The sequence below is a fragment of the Phodopus roborovskii genome, unplaced genomic scaffold (assembly GCF_943737965.1).
Source record: "Phodopus roborovskii unplaced genomic scaffold, PHOROB, whole genome shotgun sequence".
Lineage (NCBI taxonomy): Eukaryota > Metazoa > Chordata > Mammalia > Rodentia > Cricetidae > Phodopus > Phodopus roborovskii.
Window position 1 is genome coordinate 23,545,514 of NW_026126410.1, and position 17,506 is coordinate 23,563,019.

Genomic DNA, 17,506 nt, shown 5'->3' on the forward strand with positions numbered 1-17,506 from the left:
GGATTTTATTACCTATCAACAAAAGTGAAAACAAATCTGCAATTCATTGCTTCCATTATCAAGAGACAAATTTTATTAAAATACAGGAAATGTTATTCAAATCAGCTGATCCAGGATTAGACATAACTCATGAAAATATAGCCTGACTTGCTTCATTCTACATAAAAGTTTAAAATTAATATTCTGTTTGCTAAGATGCCCTTAAAGAATTTTCAACTCTTACAAATGTACCCTGTGAGCAAATTTCTCTGCTACATAGTTATCTTTTCAAGACATAAAGCTATATATACCCCATAGGTAACAAACTCCTCAATTTACTATATATTGGATCTTAGCCAGCACTGGTGGTTCAGACCCTTAATCCCAGCCCTCAGGAGGCAGAGGCAGGCAGATCTCTGTGACTTTGAAGCCAGCCTGGTCTTCACAGCGAGTTCCAGGACATCCAGGGCTGTTACAGAGACAAATTTTGTCTTAAATAAAACAGAGACAGCTGACCTGAATAAGGAGGGGCCAATGGCCTCCAGACTGATAGCTGGGAATCCAGTATTAGACTGACTCAGACCCCCTGGATATGGGTCTCAGTTAGAAGGCCTGAGCAGTCTAAGGGACCTCAGACAGTGGAACCAGGATGTATCTCTGGTGCATGAAAGGACTTAGGGAGCTCATTCCCCATGGAGGGATAGTCCCTTAGCCTAGAGATAGGAGGGAGGGCCTAGTCCCTACTCACTTGACAGATTTTGATGACCCCTCCTGGAAGGCGTCACCCTACCTGTGGAGTGGGAGGGGGATGGGATGGGAGGGAGGTTGGAGGGGGAGGGAACTGGGATCCATATGTAAAATAAGAAAAAAAATATATTCATACATAAAGATATATATATATATTTATATATTATGTATGTATACATATATACACATATAAATAAGCTTTTCCCCAGGTTTTTTCTTAACAAGGTCTTCCTCTTGTTGCTCAGGTTAGCTTGGTACTTACTATGTAACCCAGACTGACCTGGAATTCATGATCTTCACACCTCAGCTTCCTAAATGTTGGGGATTACAGGTGTGTGCCATAAAACTCAGCTAAATTCAATAAATTTTAAAAAGAAACAAGTTCATTTGTTACAGTAAAGCAATATTTATATTTATGGCAGTTGTTCAAACTTAGAGCACTTAATAGGAAGAAGTGGCCATTGCCATTGCACTCCAATTTTCCATTCAGTTTTATAAACAATATGGACAAGGATTTCTCTTTCCTTGTCTTTTGACTGAGGCTGAATGTATTGAAATGTTGCTACTTGCTGAATTCAATAATAAAAATTATATCTATTTTTGTTTGTCACATAATAATTTTTGTTGTATTTAACAAAAGTTCTGGTCCAATTTGACCAGTGTGGTCCCCATCCCAATTCCTGTGATAGCCACTAGGTGGTGCTACAGGACCATCTCCCTGTTGCTTGCATGCTCCCTGAGAGCACATACAGCAAGGGTGAAGTCTCAAAGATCACACATTACTATCTTTCCAGATGCCCTGCATGGAGCTTTCACAAGTGTGTGGTCTAGAGCCAGCCAGAAACTCCCCATGCACAGTAATACACAGCCCATATACTTCTAGCTCCCTCAGCAGCCATTCACCGCACATACACTTACGTTTAAAGAGCTATTGGATCCACGGGGGTGGGGGTGGGGAGAGACACAAAAAGTCTAAATTTTCCAGTCACAAACAGATTTCAGTCCTGGGGAGCCCAGCTGAAGAGTGGCAACAAACAACTTCCTGGTACTTTCATAAATAGTCAAGACCTTTTCAGCGGATTCAACCTCTATGAACCACGCAGGGAAAAGAATGAAACTTGCCTTTAGCCAAGTGTGGTGTCACCGCATGTATGGTCCCCACATTGTATGTCTGCTCTGGTCACATTTCAATCTTGTCCAGACCCTGACTTCCATGTTTCACTAACTTCCACTTAGCCTGCTCAGATAACTGGCAACCCAGCTTATGGACTGAACACTCTCTGCTAACCTGGACCTTAAAACAAACCCTTTCTCCCTTACTTTGCTTTACATGTTAACAGGAAAAGAAACTAAGGCATTCCACCAAAATGCACTAAGTGGTGTGGCTCAAGACCCGTATTGTGAATACATAAGGTGTCAGGAGGATGGGGTCCTCAGGGAAGGCAAAACTGGTCACCCAGCCCTTCCATTTGCCTACTCCCAAGTTATATACTTCACCACAAACTAGAAATAAAGTAAAACCAGACACAGTAGTGCAAATCTCTTCTCAGCATCCGGGTGATGCTGAGCAACAGTCTTGTAAATGTGAAGCTATACTAGGCTGTAGACAACCTACCTCAAAATGCTGCTGGGGTCGTCCCTGAGGGCTTACATCTTGATCTGCAAGTAGGAGGCAGAGACTGCAAATGGCCTGGCCTTTTGAAACCTTAAAGCCTGCTCCCAGTAGCATACCTGCTCCAACAAGGCCACACCTCCTAATTCTTCCCAAATAATTCCACCAACTAGGGACAAAGTATCCAGGCATGTGCATGTGGGGGCCACTCTCGTTCAAACCACACAGGAGGTTTTGGGAAAGTACTTTGCCTCTGAACTGTTGAAGTAAAAACATATATGCATCAATTTACTTTCAAACAGCAAACAAAATATTGTGAAATAATGAGTGCAGAATACGTTTCATATACTACTTGTTCGAATTTTTCATGGGTTTAAATTTTATAAAGGTAAAACCAAGTCCAAAGAGACTAAGAAAAAAATGGTTCACGTGGCTCGTAAAGTTAAGAATAAAGAGGGTGGGTTGGGTGTATTAGTAGCTTAGTTGGCAGAGTGCTTGCCTGGCATTCTCCAGCAGCATATAAACTGAGTGAGGGGTACACATCCATAATCCCAGCACTCTGGAAGTGGAGGCAGAAGTCAGTTTAAAGTCCTCCTCTGCTATGTAGCAAGTTCAAGTCCAGCCTGGGCCATATGAGATTCAGTCTCAAAAAACAAAACAGGAGAGTGAGAGGGGTCATCTGTGATGTGAGTGCCTTAGTAGAGGCATTACCCTCAAAACTCCCAAGGTTCCTCAGTGCCGACTGGAGAAAGTTCAATGTTCCTTCTTTTATTATAGACTTTCCTGACATGGGTTCCATTACTCCTGAAAAGACAGTTGCTGGCATTACTCTAGCTAAAGAAGGAAGAAGGGGAGATATAATGATTGCTTCTGTAGCCAATAAAGGTCCAGGAAATATGGAGGTTTAAGATTCCCAGCCCAAATGCATCCATCTTCCCCCCTTTAACCTAAGAGACCACTCCCAGGCAGGTAGGGAGCCCTTAACAAATGTTGCCAACTCTTACCTGGTCCCAGACTGTTCTGTTACCCTTGAGAGAACAATTCAAAGATGCCAGAGGCATCTAGCTCTTATTTCCATGTGACTTTTTTTCCTTACACACACTTATTCCAATGAAGTGTTTAACACCTAGTCACCGCCTCCCCATCAAGGTCCTGCAGTTCAACCTGACTAGATTAAGGGAAACTCACTTAGCTAGTGAAGCCTGGCAGCATTTCTAGAAGAGAAGGAAGATGTTCTTGTCCAAATGGCAGGCAGCACCCAATCAGCTTAACACAAAGGTGCTTAGAGGAGGGATGAATATTCTCTCCCCTATAGGCAGACTTTTCTTTCCCACCATCCAGTTCCCAAATAACTGACACAACAGACTTTATATTAATTATGAATGCTCAGCCAGGCTTGCTACTAGCTAACTCTTACATTTTAAATTAACCCATATTTTATCTATGGTCTACCACATGGCTGGGTACCTTATCTCAGTACTCAGTACTGAGTACTGAGTACTCAGCATGCTCATGTCCTGCTTCCTCTACACCTCCTAGTGACTCTTCAGACTCTGCCCTTCTTCCCAGCATTCTCTAGTCTGGCTTTCCCGCCCAATCTCTTCCTGCCCAGCTATAGGCCAGTCAGCTCTTCATTAGCCATTGAGAGTTATACATGTTTACAGTATACAAAAAGTGTTCCACACTTGAAGAAACCATCCTGAGTGAGGAAAGCCAGTCACAAAAAGAGGAATATGGTATGTACTCACTCATGTATGGATATTAGACATCGAGCAAAGGATCAGCAGCCTATAATTCACACCGCCAGAGAAACTAGAATACAAGGAGGAACCTAAGAGATTCATACAAGGCCCCTCACAGGGGAAAGGAACAAGTCTCCTGGGCATATTGGGAGTGGAGGGGGCAGTGAGTGGAGAGGGAGCTAGGAGAGAGAGAAGGGGAGGAGAACATGTGGGACTAGTAAGATTGAGACGGGAACAAATAGAGCAAAAAAAAAAAAAAAGAGAGAGAGAGAGAGAGGGATACCATAATAGAGGGAGCCATTGTAGGTTTGAAGAGAAAACTGACGATAGAGAACTGTCCAGAGACCTACAAGGATAACCCCAACTAACAGTCTGAGCAACAGTGGAGAGGCTACCATAAATGCCCTTCCCTGATAATGAGATTGATAACTAACTTATATGCCATCATAGAGCCCTTATAAAGTAGCTGATGGAAACAGAAACAGACATCCACAGCTAAATACTGAGCCAAACACCTGGAATCTAGTTGCAGAGAGGGAGGGATGATAAGAAAAGGGGTTAAGACCAGGCTGCAGAAACCCACAGAATCAGCTGACCTTAACAGGGGGAGCTCATGGACCCCCAGACTGATAGCTGGGAAACCAGCATGGGACTGGCTCAGACCCCCTGAACATGGGTCTCAGTTAGAAGTCCTGGGCAGTCTAAGGGACCTCTGACAGTGGAACCAGGATGTATCTCTGGTGCACGAAAGGACTTTGGGAGCTCATTCCCCATGGAAGGATACTCCCTGAGCCTAGAGACAGGGGGGAGGCCCCGTCCCTACTCCAAATGACGATCCCTCCTGGATGGCATCACCCTCCCTGTGTGTATGTGATGGGGGGTGGGGCATAGAAGGGAGGGAGGAAGAGGGAACTGGGATCAATATGTAAAATAAGAACATCTTCACTTGCCCATCAGAACACTTAGGTCCCTAGCCCTTCAGCCTTAGACCAAAGCTTTACCTGGTCCTCAGGCCTTCAACCTTGTTAGCATTACTTTTCTGCTTCTCCAGCCTGCAGATAGCCTAAGTAGTTCAACCTTTCACGGTCAATTATCAAACGACATTAACCCCAGCACTCAGAAGGCAGAGGCAGGCAGATCTCTATGAGTTCAAGATCAGCCTGATCTACAGAGCAAGTTTCAGCCAAGACTACATAATGAGACCCTGCATAGATAGATAGATAGATAGATAGATAGATAGATAGATAGATAGATACATAGATACATAGATACATAGATAGATACATAGATAGATAGATGATAGATAGATAGATACATAGATACATAGATACATAGATAGATAGATACATAGATAGATAGATAGAGCAATAAGTAAAATTGACCTCTATAATTACATGGAGCCCTTTCCTCTCTTATCCTCCTTTTGTTTTGCTGGAGAACCCTCACTAATGGAGAAGGCTTAATAGAGACCATCTAATAATGAAGAATATTAAGCAATATTAGACTAAATACACCTATGGAATATTTTCAGTCCAAAAGAACAGGCAAGGGGACAAGAACCTTGACCCCCAAAGCAGGGTCTCTGCTAAAGAAAGAGGCCTCAGCTGGAGAGTCCCAGTTTCCAGTGAGATCCGACTATCCTGCAAAACCTTCCCAAGTTTCAGCTCAGCCTTTGTCCTCTTCCGCCAGCTATTGGCCAGAGGTGAGTCTGGGCCAAATCGGGGCTGCCTCTCCCCTACAACCTCACCCCCCCCCAACTCCCTGGGTTGGCCCCTGAGCCTGCTGCTCCTGTGTCCTGTTCCCATCGAGAGCACCCTCGGAGATCTGATACACCCTGCCGGCAAGAACCTTGACCCCCCAAAGCAGGACCACTGCTAAAGAAAGAGGCCTCAGCTGGAGAGTGCCAGTTTCCAGTGAGATCAGACTATCCTGCAAAAACTTCTCAAGTTTCAGCTCAGGCTTTGTCCTCTTCTGCCAGCCATTGGCTAGAGCCATTAGCTAGTGGCATCTTCTACTGGATCCTCAGCCCTGACCCCAACCCTGGGTCCCTGTCTGCAGAGAGACCTCCTATAGAGCTTGGACCACCCACAGCTACAGATATTGAATCTCAGACCCACATAAGCCCACCGGGGAAGTACCAGAGAGAGGGGGGGAGACCCCACCAACACCTACTAGAAGAAGCTATGGGAAGACGGCAATACAAGAAAACACCTAACAATGGAAAGACAAGCATGACACCACCAGAATCTAGGGAATCTACACCAACTAGAACGGAACACAACAACAAAGCAGAGGAAGCAGAAGGGAACAACTTAAAAATTACCATCATAAAAATGATAGAGGCCCTCAAAGATGTGAGAAAATCCCTTAAAGAAATGGAGGAAAAAAACAAACAAAAAAGAAATGAACAAATTCCTTAAGGAAAGCAAAGAAAGTACAGAAAGCCAAGAAAAAACAATTAAGCAGGTGAAGGAAACAGTTCAAGATTTGAAAACTGAAATAGAGAAAATAAAGGCAACACAAACCGAAGGAATGCTGGAAATAGAAAAACTGGGCAAAAAATCGGGAACTACAGACACAAGCATAACCAACAGAATTCAAGAGATGGAAGGGAGAATCTCGGGCGCAGAAGATAAACTAGAAGAAATAGATTCATCGACCAAAGAAAATCATAAATCCAACAAATCCTTAACACAAAACATCCAGGAAATGTGGGACACCGTGAAAAGGCCAAACCTAAGAATAATAGGCATAGAGGAAGGTGAGGAAGCCCAGCTCAAAGGTGCCGAAAACATATTCAACAAAATCATCGAGGAAAAGTTTCCAAATCTGAAGAAGGACATGCCCATGAAAGTACAAGAAGCATACCAAACCCCAAATAGGCTGGACCAAAGAAAAAAGACCCCTCGACATATAATAATCAAAACACCTAGCATACAGAATAAAGAAAGAATATTAAGAGCAGCGAAGGAAAAAGGACAGGTAACATATAAAGGCAGACCTATCAAAATTACACCTGACTTCTCCATGGAAACCCTCAAGGCCAGAAGGTCTTGGATAGATGTTCTAAAACTATTAAGAGAACACGGATGCCAGCCTAGGCTACTATATCCAGCAAAACTCTCAATCATTATAGATGGAGAAAACAAGATATTTAATGACAAAACCAGATTTTCCCAATACGTATCTACAAATCCAGCCCTACAGAAAGTATTGGAAGGAAAACTCCAACCCAAGGAAGGTAACTACACCCACAAAAATGTAGGCAACAGATAATCCAACTACACCAGAAACCAGAACAAATATATTCACAGTACCACTGACAACAACAAACCTAAAACAAACAAGCATCATCAATGGTCCTTACTCACCCTCAACATTAATAGTATTAACTCACTTATAAAAAGACACAGGCTAACAGAATGGATACGAAGACAGAATCCATCCTTCTGCTGCATACAAGAAACACATCTAAGCTTCAAAAATAGACATTACCTCAGGATAAAGGGTTCGGAAAAGATTTTCCAATCAAATGGAACCAAGAAGCAAGGTGTGGCTATCCTAATATCTAACAAGTTAGACTTCAAACCAAAATTAATCAAAAGAGATGAAGATGGTCATTTCATATTCATCGCAGGAGAAATCCATCAACACAGTCTCAGTTCTTAACATCTATGCCCCTAATACAAAGTTACCCACATTCGTAAAAGAAACACTACTAAAACTCAAAGCTCATATAAAACCTCACACACTTATAGTGGGAGACTTCAATACACCACTCTCAACACTACACAGGACCACAAATCAGAAACTCAACAAAGAAACAAAAGAACTAACAGAAGTTATGTCTCAACTGGGGTTAACAACATCTATAGAACATTCCATCCAAAGACAAAAGAATATACCTTCTTCTCTGCTCCACATGGAATCTTCTCTAAAATTGACCACATACTAGGTGACATAACAAACCTCAACAGATACAAGAGAATAGGAATAGTCCCCTGTATCTTATCGGACCACCATGCTTTAAAATTGGAATTCAACAACAACACAAATAGCAGAAAACCTGCAAACTCATGGAACAATGTGCAATTGCACCACTCCTGGGTCAAAGAAGAAATAAAGAAAGAAATTAAGGACTGAGCAATCTAAGGGACCTCAGACAATGGAGCCAGGATGTATCCCTGTTGCACAAAAGAACCTTGCAAACACATCCCTCATGGAGGAATAACTGCCTTAATCTAGAGACAGGAGAAAAGCCCTAGTCCCTACTTCACATGACCTGTCAGATCTACATGACCCCAACTAGATGGCATTCCCCTACATATAGAATTGGGGTGGGGGGGATGGGAGGGGAGGGTGGTTAGAGTGCATGTGAGAGGGCAGAGAGGGTAAAAGCGAGTGAAGGAGGGAGGGAAGAAGGGAGGGAGAGGGAATTGGGATCGACATGTAATAATAAATTAAATAAAAAAAAAAATGCTTTGACTCCAAAATTTAAGTTCAAGGACAAGTTACTGGGGAAAAGGATTTCTATTTTTGTTTCCACAGAAAATGAAAAGATGTGGATTCCTTCCAGACTAATGTGGTTTGATCAAGCCAGACCACCTGAAACAGAGTACCAGGTGATTCTACATTCAAAACAGCTGGACAAAAAGCAGCCTTACCAACTACAGCCAGGATTTCTGCATCTTAGAATCCCCCATGACAGCGCCCCTTACCAGCAGGAAGTAGTTTGGAAAGAATGACGCCCAAATTACCAAGTATTTTCTATATATGTTTGTTTTCATTGAAATGGACTTGGTTATATAAAATATATATACATATATGTATATGTATATACATACATACATATATATATATGAACAGGCAAGGGGTAGTAGCTAAAGAAAGTAAGGTGGAAATTGTAGAGGTTGCTGTTCTTTGAGATTCACAGCCGGTAATGGTAGGATTGAAGGGATGCAGGAGGAACAAATGTCTGAAGTCATGTCCCTCCCTCTGATATCCTGCCAGGGCTGTACACTGGTCGAGGCGGAGAGGCTGCCAAGCAGGAGTGTGTGGCCATGTTCATTCTTGGCAGTTGGCCACAAGGAATCTGAAAGGGTTCCAGAAGGCATCCTGCACTCATTGTAAAGAGCCTCTGAGTCCAAATTGTTTATGTCAAAGTGGAAAGAAAGTAAGTCACAGATTTGACATTTTCTTTTTCCCAGCATCATCTTCATGAATGGTTAAGCTTCTCCTTATAGTCACAATGCACAGGGTCCCTGGCACCCAGCAGAGACCAGGACAAAAGGAGACCACAGTCATCATACTCAGAGCTTAGTTCCTCCTGGTCCCACTTTATTAGTTCTGGCCAGGAATGTCACCTGACTAGTAAGTACAAGTCAATTGTCTCAGTCTAAAGCAGCGGTTCTCAACCGCTTATCTCCAAAAAACATGTATGAGTCATAACAGTAGCAAAATTGCAAAATTACAGTTAGGAAGTGGCAATGACAAAAACTTTATGGCTGGGGGGAGGGGGCTGGCGGACAGGTCACCACAACATGAGGAACTGTATTGAAGGGTCGAAGCATTAGAAAGGTTGAGAAGCGCTGATCTAAAGGATCAGGGTTCACCTGAGCTAACTAGGGGTAGAAGTGTAGACAACTGCTTTTTCTGCTGCGTGGGGAAATGGGAGATGGCTGTTAAGAAATCCAACAAGATTGTCTGGGTTAGATGCTAATCCTAGCTCATGATTGCACACTCTGAAAACTAGGGCAAGGGCTCCTTCAATAAAGCCTATTGCTAAATCGATGAACCAACCGAGAATTCTGCCTGCTACACAGGGATGTAAGTAAATATAGACCTTGGGTTTGGGAATTGGACAGAGATGGACCATGTTCAAATCTCACCCCTGCCATGTGTGCCATTTGGACGACGTCAGTTATTCTCTAGAACCCTTGACTTCTTCTTATACAAACTGTTGCCTCATTCCTTCCTTTCTCATCAACAATGAAGATTAAATGGAAAGATAAATTCCCAATATCTGTCACTATCTATGCTCCTATATCCAGGACTCAACCCCCAAGTATGTATGCTAGGCTCTCCACAGGGAGGTTTACAGGGATGGACAGGTTATTTAAATGTAGTAGTGATTCTAAAATTAAAAAAATAAAGTCAAGCCTGAGTCTGAAGAAAAGGAAAATAACTGAACCAGGCATGATGATGCATTCTTCTAATCCCAGCACTCCAGAAACAGAGGAAGTAGGGGGGATTTCTGATCATTCCACCTGACCTACATAGTGAGCTGGGTCCAGGTCAGCTAGGGTATCATAGTGAGACCCTGTCTCAAAAGATAAATACTTAACTAAAAAAACAAATTAGTTTTGCGGCAATTTTAGACTTTTAATGTGTGTGTCCATCAACCTTTCCCAAGGTGTTTTTCTGATGAAAGTGGCTTCTACTTCAAGAAGGGCTGTAAAGGGCCCAAATGTGCTGAAATTATCCAGTGTTTCCAAGAGCTTCCTCAGCCTAGAAACCAGTGGCTGGAGGATAAGCAAGAAACCATTTCTCATATTCAAAAGAAGCAGGAGTGAGTCACAGGTAAAACATGTGGATGCTTGGGTAGCAAAAACCTTTGTTACTAAGAGCTTTGAAGAAAGCTTTGGAGCTTCTGAGATTTTTTTTTAATTGATCAGTTTTCAAACTTAAACACTAGGAGATATGTTTTAAAAAAAAAAACCTGGGGTATAAAAACATGTTCCAGGTGGCACTTTGGAGTTACACCAGGAAAACACAAAAGGGGAAAGACATAAAACAGCTAACTCAATTCAAGCCTGTGATAAAAAGAAGACAAGGTGCACTCATTCCTCAGGTGCCCACCTGGTCCCACGCTCTTCTATATCCTACACAGGGGCCACATCCCATATCGAACCTTATCCAACCATGGTCTTTCTTCTTCATTGAACTACCACCACCTTCCCCCACCTGTCATCAGCCCCACTGGTCTTCACATTAAGGAATCTCAGAAATGACAGTTGGAAAAAGTCAAGGAAAAACTTAAAAACTGCTGAATCAAAAGCCATAATTAAATGATCCCTGATCCTAAATTGGAAGCTTTTGCTAGAAGAGGTTGCGAAAACAAGTCAAAATTTGAAAAGAATGTCTGAGTCAAGGGGATTTGAGGGTTCGCTTGTCATTCTTGCATCATTACACATTTTACCTGTGTATGTTTGGAAAATAAAGCTGTTGTGGTTTGAATATGAAATGTCTTCCATAAACTTATGTTTGAACACTCTGTCCCAGCTGGTGTCACTGGGGAAGGTTGTGGAGCCCCAATGTCACTGGGGGAGAGCTTTGAGGTTTTTCATTTTTAATGTTATTTCATACTTGCATACAGTGTATTTATCATATCACCTCCAACTCCTCCCAGATATATCCCTACTCCTAACTTCATGTTTTCATGTATTTTGTAACCTGCCCAGTCCAGTTTGTGCTGACCTGATTATTTATGGGTGTCAAGCCATCCATGGGCACATGGTTGACTTAGCAGGGGTTACATCCTCAAAGAAACGGGACTCTCCCTCTCCCAAAAACCATGAACTACTCCCCTGCTACTGGACAAAAGCTAATTAGGCCCTCTCATTCTGTGCTGGGATGCTGCCTGGCACAGTCTAGTGCAGGCACCCACAGCTGCTGAGCTCCTGAGTGTAGTGGTCCCTTTCAGATCACGAGTTGCTTTCACAATGGTCTTCCCTAACCTCTCTTACAATCTTTCTGCCTCCTCTTCCAAGATGATCCCTGAGCCTTGGGGTAAGGATATAGACGTTCCATTTTTTGCTAAGCACTCCTCAGACACTATCTGTATTATCAGTTATGAGTTTCTGCATTTACCAATGTTCACAGTATAAAGAAATTTCTCCAATGAGGGCAAAGCTACACTAATTTATGGGTATGGGAAAGCAAATTTAGAGGGTACTTTGATACTATGATCCTTTTGCAAAATCACAGTAATCCATCCACCTCTGAGGGCTATGAACTTCCTAGCCATTAGTGCTTGGCCAGATCTACAGAACCAGGTATGCTTGTTTCCTCCTATGGACTGGGCCTTGACTCTAATCAGAAAGCAGGTGATTACCACTGTAACATGTGTCACCACTGCACCGATGGCCATTATCTTGGCTAATTACTACCATAGTTCCCAGAGTTCACAGTTCAGTAGAACTGTTGACTTTTTACCCCCAGAAACAATTGTTCCTTCTGTTACTATGAAGCTGGCCTGCAGGTAAGCTTTCTGGTTAATACAAACTTGATTTCCTCACATCCTCCTACCAAAGTATGTAATATCTTCAGCAATGCGGCCTTACCATCAAGTTCTGATGGGCAACCAAAAACAATAGCATGTATCTTTTTTGGGAGGGTGCAGGAGACATCTCTGTGACTCATCTGACCAACAATCCCATACTTGGCACTGAACTTTTTGTCAACCTCTGTCAACATGTGTAGGGTAGTTCCAATTAAACAAGTGTTTGAATTTTTACAAAGCAATATTTGCAAATGGCTTTTTGAAACATCCTTAGTTATGCCCCCCCAACTTTACCCTCCCTCCACATTATTTAGCCTCATTTACTGTTCTTGCTCTGCTTCTTGGCCTTGGATACAATGTGATCAACCAGGTTGCCACTCTTGCCCACACCTTCCCTCCCTGCTGCCATTCTTTCCATCCCCACCATGGACTCTGAAACTCTCCCTTAAGTTGTTAATGTCAGGGTAATTTAAACACAGCAACAGAGAGCAAAACAAAACCTGGTCAAAAGTTGAATCCATCTTCAACAGTATAATTTAAGCTGGAACCTCCTATCTATGGTGGTTTAAAAGAAAATGCTCCCCAAAGGGAGTGGCATTATTATGAGGTACAGTCTTTTTGAAGGAAGTGTGTCATTGTGGGGTGGGCTTTAAGGTCTCTCGTCAAATTTCCCTCAATATTCAACTTCCTGTTGCCTCAAGATGCAGCTGTCTCAGCTCCAGCATTTGCCTGCATGACTCTATGCTCCCGGTCATGATGATAATGACTGAACCTCTGAAATTATAATTGAGCCGAGCCAATTAAATGTTTTTTTATTTTTTTATAAGAGCTGATGTGGTCATGGTATCTGTTCACAGCAACAGAAACCCTAAGATACTTCCCAGGACACCGTAAAGTCACTAGGCACAATTTCAGATGCATTCTAGGTTTTGATGGCAGAAGTACTTGGTCCAGTTTTTCTGAGACAAGAAAGATTATTGTATCCACCTAATAGAAATTCAGAGTTAGGTGCATTGTTTTCAGAATCAGAGAAAGGAAGTGTTGTACATCATCACCTAATTGCAAGTTAATCAGGAAAGAAATCACCTGAAGCCATGGGCTCTAGGGATGCAGCAAGCCAATAAATAAGAAAAAATAGGTCATTTCCCTTCACCTAGGGTAAATTTCTACCTCCCCATTACACTATAAAGGGGGGTTGGGGACCCCAACATGTGCTCTGAGAAAGAGGAACCTATTGTAACTGTTTCCATGCTCATGTACAAAACTGGAGAACCGTAAGCAATATGGAACCCAGTCCCATGCCAGAAAGGGTACACCACCACCACAGGGTCAATGGAGGAGGGGAAAGGAGTCACCAGGAGTGGGTACTTGAAACCAAATAAAAACTGAGCCCTTCCTGTCAGTGGTTTTTTGGCTCTGGGACCCTTCTCAATCTCAAGTCTACACTGCTTGCCAGTAACACTGTTCTTGATTCAGGCTTTTTCTGTGCCTCTTAATTCTTTAACTGTTAGAGGAAAATAACCTGAACCCTCTCTCTTAAGAAGCCACAGCAGGTCATTATTAATCCAAGACTATAAAATGAGTGTAAGAGCAATTCTAGAGAATATGAATTCTGAGAACCTTATGTAAAGTACAAGTGGGTACATGTGGTTAGGCATTTACCCAAATGGACATCAATAGACTGTTTCTTATGTAGTATGTAAGCTAATGTAATTTATTCCATGTTTGTAAAATCCCTTTTATCCTCTTAAGTTCTTTGACCCATACTACAGAAACTTCCAATACTACTTATTTTTCCTTCAGACTGGACATTGAAGTCCATGTTTACTAAACCCTAAGGTTGTTCTCCATGAGTCTATTCCTATACAAATCCTTACACAGAAATGCAAAAGAGCTCTGTATATAACTGCAAAATACAACTTGACAAGGATAAGAGATTTTACCAATGAAAATACAAGTTCACTGTAGTGCTTTGAATAAGAATGGCCCCCACAGGATCATATATTTGAACACCTGGTCATCAGTCAGTGGCACTACTTGAGAAGAATTGGGTGTGACCTTTTGTTTTGTTTGTTTTTTGGGTTTTTTGTTTTTCAAGACAGGGTTTCTCTGTGGCTTTGGAGGCTGTCCTGGTACCAGCTCTTGTAGACCATGCTAGTCTTGAACTCAAAGATCACAGAGGTCCACTTTCCTCTACCCTCCTGAGTGCTGGGATTAAAGGCATGCACCTCCACCGCCTGGCAGGTGTGCCCTTGTTGAGGAAGTGTGTCACTAGGAGTAGGGATTGAGGTTTCAAAAGGCCTGGCCAGACCTAGTCTCTTTTCTTCTGCTGTCGGCAGATCTGGATGTAGAACTCTCTGCTACTTTTCTAGCACTGTGTGTCTGCCTGTGTGCCACCATGCTCCCTGCCACAGTGATGAACAAAACCTCTGCAACTGTAAGCCAGTCTCATTTAAAGCTTTTTTATATAAAAGCTGCCTTGGCCACGGTGCTCCTTCACAGCACTAAAGAATGACTAAGACATAAACCAAGGCATCAGACTACAAAGCATTTGCAGTAGGAAAATAACTTGATACTCTCTGTACACCTGGGCATTTGCACTTTTTTCCACTTGAATCAAGTGGAAAAAATAGGCCCACACCAAGTCCCAGAGGCCTTCAGATTTAATACTCTAAGGATAATACAGATTCTAGTGCATTCACAGAAACGTTATTTGCTACTAAAACCCATTCAACCGATAAAATTACCCATTTGTCTTCAGGTATGTGAAAATGGGAAAACACAAAAGGTACATTTCTTGTTTTTATTTCCAACATTTAAAATATTCACAGGTGGAGTATTAGGTTCATTGACACCTCCATGGAAGATGTACCAAACAAAGCATACAGGCATTCCACAATTATAGAATTACATACTTCTCACTATATGCATGTTTTACTACAGTTTATCTGGAAAAACACCTTTCTTTAAAAAAAAAAAATTTTTTTTTTTTGGTGTTTCACTAGATTAATTTCCATAAAAAGTGAACCACAAAGAATTCCAGAAGAGATACCTAAATATAACTCAACAGTTCTTAAGATTTTAAGCCTTTATGGCAAGCACTGTGCTAACATTCCTGTCAGGAACACTTTTAACATTCAGTCCCGTTCTCTTTCCCTCTGTAGCCAGGCCAGGATGCACTTTCTTCCATGATTTTCTCTAAGTTCCTGTCTCTAAGATATTATGCAGAATAGATTATCATAGGATCTTGACTAGGTAATGAGGTAGTACTTCCCAAGGTTTTAGCATTTGTTAAGTAAAACGAAAGAAAATAGAGTTTTTATTTTTAAGTAATTTGTTTAAATGAAATGCCAAAGGCATTAGAAAATTGGTCAAAGGCTGCTTTTACTCTAAAAGACAAAGAGGAAAACCCATTTGGAAGCCTTGCTACTGAGCATATTAAAGGGCAAACCCTGAGGACAGATACTAATTTCAGCTAAGTAAATGAGACATTTATGCCTCAAAAATATCAAGTCTCCTTCCTGGAGAAATCTTATTGTGATGGTCAATGTTAATAGCCAACTTAACAGAATCTAGACTCATATGGAAGATGGACTTCTAGGTATGTCTAGAGCATTAGCTTGATTCCTTTGAAGTGGAAAGACCTGTCCCCTGTGGACAGCACCACTTCATGGCTAAGCCAAAGACAAAATAAAAAGGAAAGGGAACTGAACATGCATTCACTGCTTCCTGACTAAGATGCAATGTCTGAAGTCCCTGCCAGTGTGACTCATTGAAAATATGGACTATAACCTGAATTGAGTCAGAATCATCCCTTTCTCCCTTGTACTACTTTTTGTCAGGGCCCTTTGTCATACCAACAAAAAAGAAACTAAGACCCTTACTGAGGAGATAAGAGTCTGAACGCAAAACAGATGGACTATACTTTCTGCTCAGTCTGAGTTAGTCTACTCTTTTAACCTAATTCTCCTTTTCTACAGGTATAAAGAAAAACTTTAGTAACTCTAGTATACTACCTAGTCTATCATATTAGTGAGTGAATTTAGCTATCAACCTAACAAATTAATGCCAGAGAAAGCTTTCCACATGGAGATTTTTATTATGATAAGCAGCTAGTAATTAATGCCTAGGTAACAGATGACAGCACTATCTCTCCAAAGCAGATGGTTGAAATGCATACATACCTCTGAATTCAAATTTACCTATTATTCCCTCTTCATCTACACTAAAACTGAAGTTTTATGTTCTAACTACCCTTAAGTAGCAAAACAATACTTTACAAAACTAATTATATTAATGAAATGCAACACGTTATGTTCCAAATAAGAGAGTATCCCTCAAGAATGAATAAGGTATATACCAAATTTCTTGAACAATTTGGTACCTGCTTCTTTGTAAGAATATCTGTGGGAGGACAGGTTAATGAGGCCTGGCACAGAATTTTTAAACTAAATCCTTGACAATTTTATAAAATGTTAGACAATAGAACCAAACATGGTTATAAGATAATGCAATTCTGACATGGCAGCCCTTATTGGCAGTTAGTATTTACATGTCTTTAAACCATCCTTGTTACTTAGCATTCTACCTACCACTGTCATACTGTTTGTTATCACCAAAATATCATGTACACACTATTTAGTTTTAAGAAAATTCCTTTCTCATCACAGGCCAGGTCCCTTCAGTGTGGTGAGTTTCTTCATAGGCACTCTTTCCCTAAGGCACACTGCTCTATTCACTAGGCAACAGCCCTGAAATCAATGCATGTCTATCATTGTGGCTAAAATGAAAACCAATTAACAGTGTCCATAAACTTAGCATTAGCATGAAGTCTATAAGTATCTTGTCCAGATTAAAACAGGTAAGTCTTAAAAACTATCCACATAACCTACAATGACAATAAAGCTCAATGACATGTCTACATATAATCCACTCATCATTAGAATGTAATAATAAGCAGTAAGTTTCACAATTTTTACTAAAGTCTAATCTAGTTTAATATCTGACTTTATAGACATCACCCCATTGTGAATATATTCACTAAATGAAAGCTCATTAGACATCAAAGTCACTATGTTCTGTAGACTAAGTAACACCTACATAGAGCTATGAGTAATGAAATACACTTGCTTGGAGTTTTCATAA